Source organism: Pelodiscus sinensis, chromosome 3 (genome assembly GCF_052426305.1).
Source record: "Pelodiscus sinensis isolate ZL-2025 chromosome 3, ASM5242630v1, whole genome shotgun sequence".
In the NCBI taxonomy this organism is placed as follows: domain Eukaryota; kingdom Metazoa; phylum Chordata; order Testudines; family Trionychidae; genus Pelodiscus; species Pelodiscus sinensis.
The window spans coordinates 193,472,509-193,488,895 of record NC_143054.1 but is presented as its reverse complement, the minus strand read 5'-3'; the positions used below and the strand labels follow the sequence as shown (position 1 = coordinate 193,488,895).

At 43.0% G+C, this 16,387-nt stretch overlaps 1 protein-coding gene and 1 long non-coding RNA gene across 7 annotated transcripts in view; one reads left to right on the top strand and one right to left on the bottom strand.

Annotated features, from left to right (window-relative positions):
* Positions 1–16,387, top strand: part of PLCB1 (phospholipase C beta 1) — a 698,632-nt gene that overhangs the window by 417,041 nt on the left and 265,204 nt on the right. The gene's annotated exons all lie outside the window — the stretch shown is intronic.
* The window catches only part of LOC112543548 (uncharacterized), a 32,734-nt gene that overhangs the window by 5,658 nt on the left and 10,689 nt on the right, over positions 1–16,387 (bottom strand). The window contains exons 3-4 of one of the 3 annotated variants that reach the window (XR_012903036.2): positions 6,951–7,011; positions 6,534–6,667 (exon numbers count right to left, since the gene is read on the bottom strand). The exons of 1 other annotated variant lie outside the window; for it this stretch is intronic. This is a non-coding gene — a long non-coding RNA (uncharacterized LOC112543548). Of the gene's footprint in view, positions 1–6,533; positions 6,668–6,950; positions 7,012–16,387 lie in introns of those variants that run through there. One more of the 3 variants, XR_012903037.2, reaches the window with a different exon arrangement.

Genomic DNA, 16,387 nt, shown 5'->3' with positions numbered 1-16,387 from the left:
TTATCAGGTAGTCAAGTAGTCGACTACTCGCTTACATCCCTAGTTAGTACTTGTGTAAGAGTTGGCCACATACAAGTAACAGTGCTGAGTTGTATAGAGGGATTCTTTTACAAATACCCACAGTTGCTTACTCTGCTCCAGTATCTTTTTACACTGTGCCTGCAATCAGGCTGGTCATACAGTTTTGTCAGTTGGAGGGATAATGAAATCTGTGACTCAGCGACTCCAACTGAAACTGATGAGGCACTTCACATGAGAGTGGGACTTCCAGAGAAATCCTCTACCTTTGCTGGTGTTCAGTCTTTGTGGCAAAGCCAGGGGAGGTCCTTTGGCAGCACTCTAAAATAGCAGTTAAAAGAATCATGGGATATTACTCAGTACGACTCATAAAAACTCTGCTTCCTTTGCATCACCTTCTTTTTCAGAACCGGAAACTAATTCCTGTCACAGTTCAGTCTGTATAAGGGTGCACAGTCAGCTTTGCATACCTTGCTGTTGCACTACTTAAACCTCATACAAGATGCCTGTGAGCTAATCTCAGTGGTATTTGGTTTTTGTTCCTGATTTTACGGCAGCTAAGCTTTACATTATGTGTTAGAGAAAGACTCCCACAATGTCTTCTTCACATACAAGTGCTGCCTCTATTTATGATCAGGGTATTATCAGGTATGAATATATGTGTGCATGTACAATATTTGTAAATGGTCATTTATATTCAGACATTTGTTCTGCAGAGGGAAACAATGATCAATTTACTCTTTTTCATACCTATTGCCAAGTTTTTATAAAACTTAGGAATAGTTGTCTGTAATGCTTTACTGAATTAGGACCTGATCTTTGGCTCCTCCAAGTCAATGGGACCTGTACGAGATAGAGACATATTGATGTAAATGCAATAGATGGAGGAACTGAGACAGCGAAGTTAAGTGGCTTGCCTGTGATCACACAGGGAAGTCGTTAAAACTGCTGGGAAGGGAATCTGACTCAACTCTCAAAACCGTTCATTTAGCACAAGTCCACCATCCAATGTGAAAAGCAAAGTGGCTATCTGAAAGATTTGTCGCAGAATGGTGCAAATGTCCAATTGGTACTGGTGCAAATGCTAGTTAGACCCCCTGATTCTCTTCTAAATCTTTTTTAAAATTAAAGAACTGTTAAAATATCAACAGAGGTCCCTTTTCAGCATCTGTTCCGAATAAATTCCTAGCAACCTTCCACCAGCTCTTTTGTAAGCTACGTATTCTTATTTTAGCAGTGCTGATTATGTAGCACTTTGGCAGAAGCTCATGGTATAATAGCGCACTTTCTCCAATACAGGTCAGTCCGATGCAAAATACTACCCCACTTACCTTATCTCTAATACTCAATACATATTTATAACATGTAGAGGACTGGACTTAGATGATTTCTCCAAGTCCCTTTCAGTCCTATTGTTTTATAATTATCTGAATATTCCCTTGGAATTCCCAGAATTGCAAGTTTAGCCCTTAATCAAATGATATCTGCGTTCTTACCCAGAAGGCTGTTTTCAAGTGCCTGACCATCCAGTCTCACTAAAAGGGCTTCTTGCACTATGGCCTTTGAGAGTTATAGAAACTGAAAGAGGAAGTATTAAGCAAGGTGCTTTTACTAAAAGGAAGATTGCAGGTTTTTAATATTTGCCAACCCCAAGGATTCAGAAATCATGAGTCAGGCTTCCAAAATCAAGAAATTGGCTTCAAAATCCTGAGATTTACTTTAAAAACCCCACTCATTTGTGGTTCTTTTTCCTGACTTTCTGGTTTTTGTGCCTCTGGGGTTCACATTTTCTTGCTTTGATAAAAGTGGGACTTAATGCTTAATGTGCTTAAATGCTACCCTAAATAAGGCTGGTTTTGGTCATTCAGAATGCAGCTAATTTAGATCCATGTAATAGCCACATGAAGTTAGTATTTCCACAGCAGCAGCCGTTAAAGATCTAGGAGTTTACTATAATTGGATTTTCCCTCCATATATTTCAGTATTCTCATGTAGCATTCATAATTTTATTGCAAAAAATCTTAAAGCTGATAATACATCAAAATGTCTTTAAGTTAACTGCGGCCATTCAGACAGTTCAGCTTTTTTAATAATATATGTAGCATCATGACTGTAACACATCATGCTACAATACTTAAGTGGCTAATAACTTTAATACATTTTTCTGCCAAAAAGGCATTCAAAGTAGACGTCCCTTTAGAGCAGAAAATGGTTTTTATGAGAATCTGGTATTTTTCAAAGACTTGAATGATATCTAAAGGAAAAAGTAATTCTTGTGAAAGGCATGATCTTTTCTGGAACTATTCTAAGGGACTGAAAGGTTAGACTTAGGGAATCAGTGATGTAAATTTGCCACGCAGCTAAGAGATATGGACAGCATTCATTAATGTTCTCTGCATATGCAAAGCCAGCTATCAGTAAAGCTTTGACAGGTTTTTCATAGTCTCATGTTTTTTACTGTAGAAACTGGTACACTGAGAAGCAGAATACGATAGTTAAATCATCCATGCTTTTGTTTTATATTCATTCCTTGAAACGGGGGCACGCCAGGGCCTGCAGCTAGAAAGGGCCATAGAGAGGTCCTCCAGGTTGTCTAGAGGGGCTAGGAAGAAACCAGCCATCGAGACCAGGAAGGACTACATAAGAAGCTGCAGCACTAGAGTCAGGGCAGTGGCAGCCCACAGCTGAGGGAGAGAGGACCAGGGATAACTGACTTGCCTGAAGGAGTGACTCCATGGGAGGAGCTGCTTAAAGACGATGAACTAGTAGATAAAGCTCCACGTTAAGGACAAAGGGAGTTGTCTCCGTGAGGAGGAGCCCTGGATCCACCATTCTTGATCAGAGTAAAGAGAATGAACTGAGAGAATGGATCGGACTCAGAGACACTCCACAGAGGGCACTGGGCCGGGCCTTGTTAGAGGTGTACCCTGGAAGGGGGTTGCGATATGCAGGACTTGACTTGGTCAGAGGGTTGAGTTGCCAAAGAGGCTTTTGGCATTGACAGAGGCAGAGTGTAAGCACCCACACACAGCCAGCCAGGAGCACTCCGATGAAATTAAATAAACACCCTCAAATGGAAGTGACTGTTTACAGAAAAGGTAGACAATTTTCGTTTAACAACTGATAGATACTTCCTTGCCTCAGAAATGGCTACTTGCCCTTCTAGGACAATAGATTTAATGATAACATAGCCCTTCACCTCATCCATTGCCCCATGATTCTGTATAAAGAGATCCACACCCCACTCCTCCTTCCAATTGTTAATTCCATTCAAAATGAGCAAACTGCCAGAGGGCTTTTTGTGAGAAAAGTTGATTATTTCCTCTCAGGTTTGTTGGCCCCTTTGTGATACAGTGACAGAGAGAAGGGAAGATTTCAGGCAATTTGGGAGCAGGAGGGTGGTTGAAATTCTTGAAAGGAGGTTTTCTGCTGTCTCTGTGCATGTCTTTGGGATAGTAGAAGGCACAAGGGTGGGATTATGTGAACTTCAAACTCAGTGGGAGGAGGGATAGCTCAGTGATTTGAGCATTGGACTGCTAAACCCAGGGATGTGAGTTCAATCTTTGAGGGGGCCATTTAGGGATCTGGAGCAAATCTGCCAGGGATGGTATTTGGTCCTACAGTGAGGGTAGGGGACTAGACTCAGTCACCTTCCAACTCTATGAGATAGTTATATCTCTCTCTATATCTAGTGTTTCTCAAAATGGGCTAAATTTGCCTTGTAGCTAAATTCTCTCTGATCTGGGCCACAGAGCTGATCCCTTGATGTCTGTTCTACTCAGTGGGTGCAATTCACCCCTTTGCAAGAGTCCTGTAGACTATTTAAGTCCTTCTTAAGTCCCCAGAATAGCACAAAAGAGGGGACAGGACAGAAAAATAGAGGTGAAGAATTTCATCATGCAGATAACAGAGGAAATTGTGACCCTAAGATAGCATCATGACCCACAATTTTAAACTCAGATCTATAGGGATCCTGTAGAGTCATCACACACATTTTTGAATCAGGACTCCCTGAAGCCTAAATTAGGAGGGTTACAAGGTTATTAGGTGGAGGGGCATTTACAACAGTGTTAAATATAAAAAAGCATGTTTTGAATTTCTAAGTTGGGGTCACACGCAGAGACTCCTTGTGTGAAAAGAGTCACCAGCACACATATCTGAGAACCACTGAGCTAAAAGGCTCTCCTCCAAGGAGGAACAATGGAGTTTCTGATTGGTCCACTCCTTCCTGTTTAAGCAAAAAGGAGAAATAGCTGGCCTCTGCCGTGCATTGGACTCCTCACCCAGTGCTATTTGTTAATGTCTTTTAATCCTGACCTCCTGGTTTCTTGACTCAGCCTGATTCCTGGAAGGAATTTGACTCAGAGTTCTTGATCTCTGCTTTGTCTCCATTTCCTGAGCTCCTGGTTTCTTTACTCAAGGATTCCTGGTATCTAACTCATAATTCCGGATCTCTATCTTGTTTCCTAACTCATAATTCCAGATCTGCATCTTGTCTATTTTTCCTGACCTCCTGGCTTCCAGCTTCAGCCTGATTCCTGGGACCTGCCTCCCTGCCTCAACACTTATCATTAGGCATGTTTGCCTACATCGTTATCTTGATAGATTGGTTCTGACTGTATAAAACCAATGCAGACCCCAGGGAATTTAATGCAGAAACTTCAGTTAAGTTCCATGGGTGAAATACATCATGCACTATGTAAAAATTATTTAAATATATACATTTATAAATATCTGTTTCATCACCAAACTAATCCTACTATATTCTAAATGACTGAACTCATAGTCAGATAAAAGTTACAACTAGATAAAAATGTTGCTCATTTTAAGGAAATTATCCTTTTGAAGTCTTGAAATGATACCAACCTAATATTTAGATGTGGGAAAGGATGAACATTCCATTTTGTGAAGGATTTCAAGTTTTTTAACTTTGGCTTAGTTCTCATGTGGAGTGAAAACTCAAAGTTTTGAAATTTTGCATCAAGGAATTTAAAAAAAAACGGTGTTTCAGGTCAATCAAAATGTTTCCTATTGACTTTGAGTCCTTAAAATGTTTTATTATATAATGCATATTACACAACATTTTCCAAAATTCAAAACAAAAAATCCTTTCTGAGCAAGAAAGCATAATTATTTCATTCTAAAAATGTCACAATGGGCATTTTAGCATTGTCAGAATCACCCCCCCCTTTTTTCTGAAATAAATTTCTATGAAAGGAACCCTCTTTTGCAAAGTCTTTTGATATTGATAAAACTGTGTGGTCTGATGAAATACGACTTTGTCAGACTTTCTCTGGCCCGCTCCTTTAATGCCTCAGAGAAATAAGATGCATAATGATAATATATTTTATTGCAGGTGATTGAGTAAATGTCACGTGTCCAATGTGGGAACAGGCATTACATTTCTTACTAAAGTGGTCTTTAGGACCAAACTTTGTTGTGTTGATAGATTAAACTATTCATATATTCATAGATTTTAAGGCCAGAAGCAGCGGGGGCCGATAGCCACCATGACCCTCGGGAAAGATGGGGAGGGCTTTGTGCCACAGAAGGATCAGTTCCTTGGGCAAAACAACTCAGAGCCCCTTAGAGTGTGTGGCACAGCACTGTGGCAGAGATTGGAAGGACCTGGGACTCTAGCTGCTGATGCTGTTGCATTAGCAGCAGTGGCAGCCAAGAACCCTGGTCCCCTTGGAGTCACCAGGCCCTGGAGTAATTGTGCCCTTTATCTCCCCCACACATACATCCTCAGACCTGGCAAGAAGGGACCATCTGATCTGATCTCCTGTGTAACAAGACCATAGAATTTCATCCAGGTTCTCCTGTATTCAATCCAATAAATTGTGTCTAAATAAACTATGTCTTCCCAGAAAGACATCTAGTCTTAAAGGCTTCAAGCGATGAAGGATCCAGCACTTTGCTTGCTAGTTTCTTTCAAAGCTTAATCCTCCAGTTCAAAAGGTTATTCCTTATTTCCCGTTTGGCTTTCCGTGGCAGACCTTGATTCGTTGTTATGCTTTTCTCTACTAGATTAAAAAGAGCCTGTTAGCATTTTCTCACAGAGAAGGTCCTTGCACCTTCTTGTTATAGCCAACATTCCTTTTAAAGCAACCTGTACACACAAAACATGCAACAAAAAAGAACTAAGCTTTCCACTGCCATTCCTTTCATTTACTAAAAAATGTGGTAAATGAATGACTTTAATGAATGGGACTTGGTAGGATATTTTAGTTATGCACCTGTTTCTAAAATGCACCATAGTCTTGTTGAGTCTTTTGCTACTCATTTCAGTTGTGAGAATTCTGGTTGTTGAGAAAATGTTGTTAGCATTTGGCACATTCTCCAAGTGTTTGACACAGATCTGAGAGGAGAGTCAGCTGCTCGGAGGAGGCGGAGGGAGGGAAAGGCACTGAGGCTTTCACAGTATAATAGGCGTCACGTTTAAGGAGAAGACTTAGCTGGCCTGTTGCCCGTTGATGTGTAGAAAAATAGATCAGGGCTTGCGCTTTAATAAACACAGAAATCAGTTGTGCAGAGATGTGATAATTCAATCATTAATCCCCATGGTTCAGAGACTGTAAGGGTTAGCTGGGCACTATGCAATACGCTAAACAGTTCTTCTGGGTGCGGTATGATTAGTAGGTTGTCTCTGTAAAACAATGCATGCAGATTGTTAAAGCTGGGTCGTAGCTTGAGCTATGAAGCCCGCTGGCTCTCAACTTAGGCTGTAGAGCTCCCTTGTTCTTATCTCTTGCTGTAAGTGGTCTAAGTGCCACTCCATGAAATAGTGAGCCACAGTAGGTATGGGGGTTAGTTACAAACTTCCCCTAGCTGAGGAAGCATGTCCAAGCATTAGAGACCCAGTTGAGATCCCAGACAAGCCCCCATTTATATTAGGTGGCAGTTATATTAGGACCCCCTCTGTTCCTCACCCAACTCTGCTCCTCTCCAGTGTCTTCTCTGTGGTGGCCATATCAGCTCTATTGCTCATTTCTGCAGGGAAACAAAAATTATGCTCCAAAAATATTAATTTCCCCAAAATGCTGCATTGTGCAGCGGCACAGCATTCCCCCAAGAGTAATCTTTCAGTAAACATCCAAGCATATTGCAAGTAGGATCTTATCTGGTAATGTCTTGAATCAATCCTGAATACAGCCGTCATCAGTATGTCAGACTTACATGGATGCTAACATTGGCAATCTGCCATTTATCCACCATGTCCCGAGATATTTTATAATCTAAATGGTAGTTCCTGAGTGTTTGGTGCTGAAAGACTTCATCTATAGCACAGATATTTTCTTTATAAGCCTATCTAGCTGGTTTTCTGGACTCTGAAAAAGAGCTGGGTAATTTCTCTTTTTCCATGCGTCCTCGCTAAAGCCCCAGTCTCGCAAAGTACTTGAGCCCAGATCCTCAAAGGCATTTAGATTTCTAACAGAAATTGATTTCAAAGACAATCAAGCTTTGTGGGATCAAGACTCTAAGCTGATGGACTCACTGACAACAGATAAGCCCCCCAACAGCAGCACAATTTCAGTCCCTTTCTTTAGGGGTGGGTTTATTTCTCCAAACCCAAAAAGTCAGACATTAAAAAGACAAACCAGGTCCTTTCCTCTGACCTAGCCTCTCTTGCAGGGTCTTTCTCCCCACTGAACTGCCTGTTGGCCTACAGACCAGCTGATTAGATGATTACGTCCTTCCTAGTCGCACACCCATCAAGAGCGAGGTAGCTAATTGGTCACAGGTGGGGCTAAGACTGACCCCCTCCCCATAGAAGTCCAAGTATTCCTTGGCCTAAGAGGTCAGTATTTTGCCATCTGTCAGAATCACCACTTGCGTCCCAATTTATTTCTCCATATAATTTCGGCAAAAAGTGTTCAGGAAAGGTGACAATGACTTCTCTGTAGTTCTCTGAGCCCTCCAAAGTAGAACTGCATGGCTGGGATGGGATGTGTATCGACAAATGTGATTATGGAGCACCATTTCAGATTTTAAGAGGAGGGTCAGGTCTGGGGGCCCTTAGGCACTGAACATTCTTGGAAATATTGAAGGATGAAATATAAAAATCAGTCTATTTCAGGAGCATGTGTTGTGATTATTTCCTATATTTTTCATAAGAATTCATATAGATTTACTAGTCCAAAATTATCAACATAGGCCAGACTGACTATTTGTAAAGCTAAGGAATCTGCATCTGTGGCATGCAGAGCCAGTGCCAAATAAAACCTATTTTTTCCAGCTTATAAAACCACAACGTTCAAAACACATATGAGACAAAGATGGTAAAATGTTATCGATCCCCCAGCCTTGGTGTATCCATCTATTAGCCTTTGCACAGCTAGCAGCATAGCCGCTCAGTGTGATTGATTGCTACTATTTTTAGCAGAGAAACATCAAATGATTTATTAAAAAAAATAAAATCTACTTACCCCCTGTCTGTAGCCCCCCATTATCAAACAGGAATGACATTTACTGAAGTCTGTGGTATTAGTCCCTGGTAGTTTAAATCCACAGATAACTCCAGGTGGAGTCATAGCTTTCCTCATTCTAATTTAAAACATTAACTACTCACGGAGAATTTCTGAAGTCGATCCATTAAATCCTCTACGACAGTGTTTCCCAATTGGTGCTCCATGGAACCCCAGGGTTCCGCGAAGCACAAGTAAGGGTTCCGCGAGAACTCGGCACTTCCCCGCCCCCTCTTAAAGAAACAGAGCCTTTTTGAGGCAGGAGTTGGCGGGTCTTTTTTTTTCCCCCCTCAACAAATTTTACCCTGGCAACCCTAGGGGTTCCTTGAAATTCTTTCAAGCTGAAAAGGACTCCGTGGCCAAATAAAATTAGGAAACACTGTTCTACTATATAGTTTAGAGAGTTTGTGCATTTGTCTGGCAGAGTGTCTGTCCATCTCTGAGTCAGTTTGTGCAAGAACTCCTATACAGTAAGAGCTAGCATCAGCCGACGGTCAGGGCAGTGTGTGTGTGTGTGTGTGTGTGTTACCGAGAAAAGGTTTAACATCTGTGACTTTACCGCTAGGACCGGGGTCCCGTCGCAGAGGGCAGCCAACAGGCTGACAGACGCCCCGAGTTAATAGGAAGAGCTTATTACATCTCAGATTTCAGCTGCTAGGATACAAGATCCCTCCGCAGCGGGCAGTCTAGGGAAGACTGAGAGATGCCCCAACGGATCTGTCACCTGGGAGTGGCACGATCCAAACGCCCAAGCTCTTCCTAACCTGTCCCTTATGACCGGCTGAAGTTCTTTTAAATTGTGCTTGGTTCTGTTACAGAAACTGAAGGAGTCAGGTTAAAAAGTTTAAACAGTTACAGGTTTATTAAAAAGACTTATAAAAGCATATGGTTACAATGGCTATTGCTCTCTTTCTTAACTGCTAGCAAATATAGATCTTAAAAATGGTTACAATGAAAATAAAGATAGAAAATAGAAATAATGGTACCAAGTGACAGCTTAATCTTTAAAGAGCTCTAAGTCTATGTGTACACTTCAGACAAAGGACCACATCCAGGTACAATTTTTACCCCTTTCTGTGCCTCTCGACTCCAGCATGTCAGGCCAGGGCCGGTCTCTCAATTCCTAGGAAAGACTAATACGAGGTGGGCGTCCCCTTGGAACCTCAGGAGGTAAATCACCTAACCCAACCAGCAGATAGATAGTAAATTGACACGCAGAGTAAATGTGCTGCTGGACCCATCTTTATACCCATAGGGGCCCGTATCCTCTTTCTTATCTAAGATGCCAAATTGTACTGGTCCGTTTTGTGGCGCCAGTTCTTACAAGGAAGTTTCAACTTAATTTACACTTGCAAGAGAGATAACTAAATTGTGAGTACTAGACCTTTTTTTTACTGGGCGAGAGATTCCTCCCCCCGCGGACGGCTGTGTGTTCGTATCAATATGGGATTTAGTCAAGGGCACTCCTCGGCAGCCTCTTGGTCAGCAATTGGCATATCTCTGTTTACAGCCATTCACGGTTACTGAGCCTGCATATCCAGGCCAGGAAAAAAGGATGTTACAAGGGGGGGTTCCTGTCTGGCTACAGCTAGGACCACTCTAGAATGCAGCTTCCTCTTATCATAACTTAAACCAAGGTCAGGGTCTGGTTGTATGCATGAGATATGCATGGAATGGGATTATTTCGCATCAAACAAAAAGGGAGGCGTAGGAAAGCAGGGACAGTTATACTCATGAGTCATGAATGACCATGGGGGGCAGCAAGCACAGGGAACACCTATACTCATGAATTATACCAGGAGGCAGCAAACACCTCAGCCATGGGAGCATCTGGCCAGCAGCACAGCCAGTGCCACTCCCACGGTCCCGGGCAGCCCTGTTGTTCCAGGTTCACCCTGGGGAGAAGCCAGCAGGCAGCCTGTGTGGCCCCCTTCCTGCTCTGGGCTAGCCCCAGAGAGAAGCCACCAAGGGGGCTGCACAGCCCCCACCAACCTGTGCCCGCCCCAGCCATGGGCAACACCAGGTAAGCTTTCTAGTGGATTATAAATGAAGCTATTAGTAATTAGTTGATCATGTTTCAAATTGTGGAGAGAAGAATGAACGTAAGAATGGCCATGCTGGGTCAGTCCAATGGTCCTTCCATTTACCTCTCTACATAACTGACCATTTATCCATATTTTCTGTGTACCGTGTTTTAAGCATTTATTGATCCATGAGGGGACCTTCGCTTTTATCCCGTGACAGCGTAAGAGCATTGCTTTAGATCCCTTGGTGAGGCACCTTGTCAAAGATTTTCTGAAAGTGTAGGCACATTAAGGCCACTAGATCACTCTTGTCTCCCTGTTTGTTGATCCTCAAGTAGAATTATAGTGAATTGGTGAAGCATGATTTCCTTTCCCAAAAGCCGTGTTAACTCCTCTGCAACATAGCATCTTCCTCTGTGTGTCTGACAATTCTGCCCTTTGCTAGAGTTTCCACCAATTTGCCTGGTACTGAAGTTAGACTTACTTCCCTGTAATTGCGAGGTTTGCCTCTGGAGCCTTTTTAGAAAATTGGTGTCATGTTAGCTATCTTCCAGTCATCTGATACAGAGGATGGTTTAAATCAGCGTTTCTCAAACTGTGGGTCACGACCCCCAGGGGGATAGCCACCAACTTACAGGGGGGTTGCAGCTGGATCCAGTTTTTTTTTAATTTGAGTGACCCCCCCCTGCACTCTCACCAAAGTTCTTAAGCAAAAAAAGGGGGGGGGGAGAGCCAAAGTTGTTAAGCAAAAGGTGTACCACTTTGTCCAGTTTGGGACTGCACCCACCCCTCCCCCTGAGCCAGGCCCCCCTGTCTCCCCATCCCAATGCACTCATGTCTGCCTCAGAGCAAGGGGTGCTAGGGGGCCTGCCTCATGGGGAGGGGGGAGTGCACTGGGATGGGGGGCGCTGGGGGGCCTGCCTTAGGGGGAGGAGGGATTGCTCTGGGATGGAGGGCTGCTAGGGGGCCTGCCTCATGTGGAGGATGGAGTGCACTGGGATGGGGGGCTTTGGAGGGGGGGCCTAGCTCTGAGGCAGACATGAGTGCATTGGGATGGGGAGACAGGGAGGCCTGGCTCAGGGGGAGGCGTGGGTGCAGTCCCAAACTGGACAAAGTGGTGCACCTTTTGCTTAACAACTTTGGCTCCCCCCCCCCTTTTTTTTGCTTAAGAACTTTGATGAGGGTGCGGGGGGGGGGGTGTCACTCAAATTCATTTAGCATTTTAGAGAGTCACAGTATCACAAAGTTTGAGAACCTCTGGTTTAAATGATACTACACCACAGTGAGCAGTTCTGCAATTTCCTATTTGAGGTCTTTCAAAAATCATGTGAATCCCATCTGGTCCTGGTGACTTGTTGTTTAAGCCATTTATTCAAACGCTGTTTAAACAATGCAATTATCAGAGGCTTGGTGGAGGTGCCGAGAATCTGAAGTATGTATTTTAGACATGGAAGCTGGAGCATTTTTGCACAGGAAATATCTAATGGCACCAACAACGTTGTCTGAAGTGAAAACGTTGAAAAAGGACATGGGAGCAAAACCAGTTTCTGAGACCAGTTAGAATAGTAGACAACACCTTGTCATTGGCTTGGCCAGAATAGCGTATGGTCTTGTTGACTTTCCAGGTGTTTCACTGCTTCGCCCTGAGTGTATATCTGCATAGCTTGTGTCCGCCTGCAGCAGCAAATGCCTCAGCCCAGGTCAATACACTTGGGTTCACAGGTTCAGGGCCAGAGCTCCAGCCCAAGCTGCATTGTTGACACAGGATTTTTAGCGTGGCCTGTCGCCTTGGGCTGAGGATATGTCTACACTACAGAGTTTTTTCAGAAAAACTGCCATTTTAAGTTACGTACACACTGCAATCGCATCTTTCGGAAAAATAATCGAAAGAACGAAGGGTTTTTTTTCCGACATTGGTAAACCTCTTTCTATGAGGAAGAAGCCTTTTTCCGAAAGAGCTCTTTTGGAAAAAGGCGTGTGTGGACAGGGAAGAGGAAGTTCTTTCACAAGAAGAGGAAAGAGGAAAAAGCACAGGTGCCCTGGTGGCCATTCCATCCATAGTAATCACAACTTACATGCGAGAAAGCATCCATTCAGTGTGTAAGCTAACTGTTGAAAAAGCAGATCGGTTTTTCGATACAGTTTGGCAGTATGGACGCTTTCTTTCGGAAGAAGTATTTTCAGAAGTTCTCTTCTGGAAAATCTTCTCTCGAAAGACGCCTGCAGTTTAGACATAGCCTAAGAGGCTTGTTGTCTATGTACTATACCCTGAGAGTACGTCTATGCTGCATTAAAAAGCCTATGACTGGCCTGTACTACCTGACGTGGAGTTGGGATGCTCAGGCCAAACGGCTGTTGAATTGTAGTGTAGACATTTGGTCTCGATCTCCAACCTAAACTCTGGGATCCCAGAGTGAAACAGCACCATCAGTTGAGCCTTGCAAGCCGTGTCAGCTGGCAAAGATGGCCACATGTGTGTGTTTGTGGTTTAGACATGCACTCGGAGACCTAGAGCAACAAATGCCTTAGGCACTCTTTTACCATTGTTGCTCTCAACCATCCTTTTTATTCTCTTTAGCCCAGAGAAGTACCTCTCACTTGAGGCTATAGAAACTGAGAGGCTCAACACATTGTCAACAATTGACAACAAAGACAGATAGTCTTTCAGTAAACCATTCAGAGCATTCAAGAATTCAGAAATGACTGTCAATTATTTTTGTGATGAACTGGGCAGCTTCACGTTCTGCATGAAGACTATGAAAATGGGTGCTTGCTGGCACATTGTGATCCGCTGTTGTCTTTAGATCAGGACAATCAAGAAAGCTGTGTCCGTTTAGATGACAGGCATTTAGCACAGAATTCAAGCTGGAGTTAGAGGTTAGCACTCAGCAAGAACTCTGTCCAGCATGGGTGAGTAGATGGCTCAGTGGTTTGAGCATTGGCCTAAACCCAGAGTTGTGAGTTCAATCCTTGCAGAGGCCATTTGGGGCAAAAATTTGTCAGGGATGGTATGTGGTCCTGCTGCGAAGGCAGGAGACTTGACTTGATGACCTGTCAAGGTCCCTTCCAGTTCTAGGAGATAGGCAATCTCCATTAATTTTTATTTAATTTAGAAATAAATTTTGATATGTTCTGGCCTGCTCTTGGCAATGTATTAGGCAGACGATGTCTCTCCAAAGGCCATTTGCAATACAAGTTGATTGGCCATCCTCAGTCTGAATTGAAATAGCCGCTACTGTGCCATATCTCCCTGGCTGTTTTTGGAGGGAATCATAATGAAATGGTCAACTGGCTTTTCAAACTCCATCAAGCTTGTATGCTCTTGTGGTGCTTTAAAAAAAAGCTCGTGGTGCTTGTTGAGGAACACGTAGTCCTCCTTCAGAAGACAGAAACGTTTCTTCACACTTGGTGATGCTAGAGCATGTCTCTACAAGAACAAGAAAACTATTTCACTAGGAGAGTGGTGAAGTACTGGAATGAGCTACCTAGGGAGGTGGTGGAATCTCCATCCCTAGAGGTTTTGAAGTCCCGGCTTGACAAAGCTCTGGTTGGGATGATTTAGTTGGGATTGGTCCTGCTTTGGGCAGAGAGCTGGACTCGGTGACCTCCTGGGGGCTATTCCAGCCCTAGGATTCTATGAATAACAGGGTTAAGCATAATCCATGTATGTAGCATCTGTAACCTTTTCTCAAATTCAAATGTGCGCACTTCCTGTTCAATGAGCACTCCACACAGAAACTCCATCAGAGTACGGACAACTTCAAATGCCATGGTTCTTGAACTGGGGTGGGCAGTAAGCCAGCCATGGGCCACATGCAGCTAGCCCCTGATGGGCCGCCGGACATTTTATTTACCTGAGCATCACCGGTATGGCTGCTTGCAGTTCCATTGGCTGTGATTCCCTGTGGTTAGCCAATGGGAGCTGCAGGAAGCAGTCTCTTGGCCTGTACCACTTCCTGCAACTCCCAGTGACTGGGATTGGTGAACCACAGCCAACAGGAGCTTTGAGCGGCTATACCAGCGGATGCTCAGGTAAATAAAGCATTTGGTAGCCCACCAGGGGCTAACCATGGTGAACCACATTTGACCCGCTAGCCACTTATTGCCCAATTCTGTTCTTGAATGATCAAGTTAGAAACCAATTCAGCATTTAGATTTTCCATGTGGAAGTATGTTAAAATTCGTTCCTGAATTATTCCTTTTTCCATAGTTATGCACTAGGAGCCACAGCAGTTCTGTTTTTAGCATTCATTTTTAGTTTTGTCAGCAAGGACACACAATTATGTGGCTTGTCTCACCTCTTCAACAACACATTCTCTCAGGACGGCTGCAGCAGAATCTATTAAATCGTTCTGACACTGGTGAGACGTATAATGTCCCTACCTGCTTGTCAGTTAGTTCAAAAGGCTGGGCTTAGTGGAATTAACCAGCTCCAAAATGTCAGTGTCATTTCTTCTAATGCTAGAGTTGTCTGGTTCATCAAGGCCCTGAAAAGCAATACCTTGTCCTGATCCGAGTGTGAATACTTTTTAAAGTATTTCAACATGCTGTTCATTTTCAGTTACGGGAGCACCATGGTTGGAAATGAGCACATTCCTAACACATGCCAAACCACTGGTTTCAATTTTCTTGTACACTGGCCAGGTAAGGGATATTTTCTTATGCCAGGAACTGAGGGCCTGCTGGTGGAATGAACTTTGAAAATCCTTCCATGTCTTCAAGCCTCTCCCAATAAATGTTCTGTTGCCAGTCATTTCTCCTGGTCTCTTTTGGCTTTGTGTAGCAAAGTGACATCATGGAAAACAAAGAACAATGAATTGGAGTTGAATATTCAGGCAGTGGTCACAATGAAAAGCAACTACACTTGATATATCAACCATTTGCAGGAGAATATGTATTCCGTTTCAGTTTGACTGGCCAATTTTATGCAATGAAATACATCCAGGTATGAAGGGTGTTCTCCGTATTCCACCGTGAATAAGAAACAAACTCTACCTGTCACGTCTTTCTATTGCTTCCACTGATATCAGGTCACCACTGATGCATAGTGACATTCACTGGTCATGTATGGTCACTAGGATAATCCTCCAGTATATTTTTCTGAATTGACAATGGGATACTGTTCCCTGCAGAAGCATTTCCTCAATTCTTTTTCAGAGACAGCTCTTCATTTCTGCACCTTTCAAGGGCCTTTCATTTTAAAAAATACCCGAATAAATCTTTTTCAATGATAGCTGTGGCTCCATTCTGCGTGTCAAAAAATAATATTGAGCAGAATATGTGCACAAAAACATACTAACCAGCCAATGTCCATTATTATTACAGAGAGTGTTTGTTGCTCAGGTTTTTTTAAACAGATCTCCTGAGACAGGGCCGGTTACAGTCTTCGTTTTTGTTTTAAATGAAATGTTCAATTTTATTTGATGGCAAATACGGTTCAAATTAGATTTACAAACCATTTTTCTCAAGTGGAGTTTGCACCACTTATATTTCTAAAACTGAAAGCAAAAAATACCACAATCAACGGACCGACAACACTCTTCATCCAGCATGCCACCTTCAATGAATGTCTCCATAAATCCTTGTTTTGACAGTTTCTGTAGGCAATCTGCAGTTTTCTTTAACCCTAAGCAAACTACCTTTCCCATGGCAGTGCACCCTTCTGGACCACTGAATTTATGTCCAGAGCAGTGTAATCCTGAATTTGAACTCACTGAATGTTTTCTTCTACAGAAATATTAAATGTTGATTTAAACTTTAGAAACAATTAACTAATGCCTTATTACACTCTCACAGCACGTTAAAGCCAAGGGTACACTGGCACTTTACAATGCTGTAACTTTCTGGCTCAGGGGTGTGCACAAATAAATTTCCTCT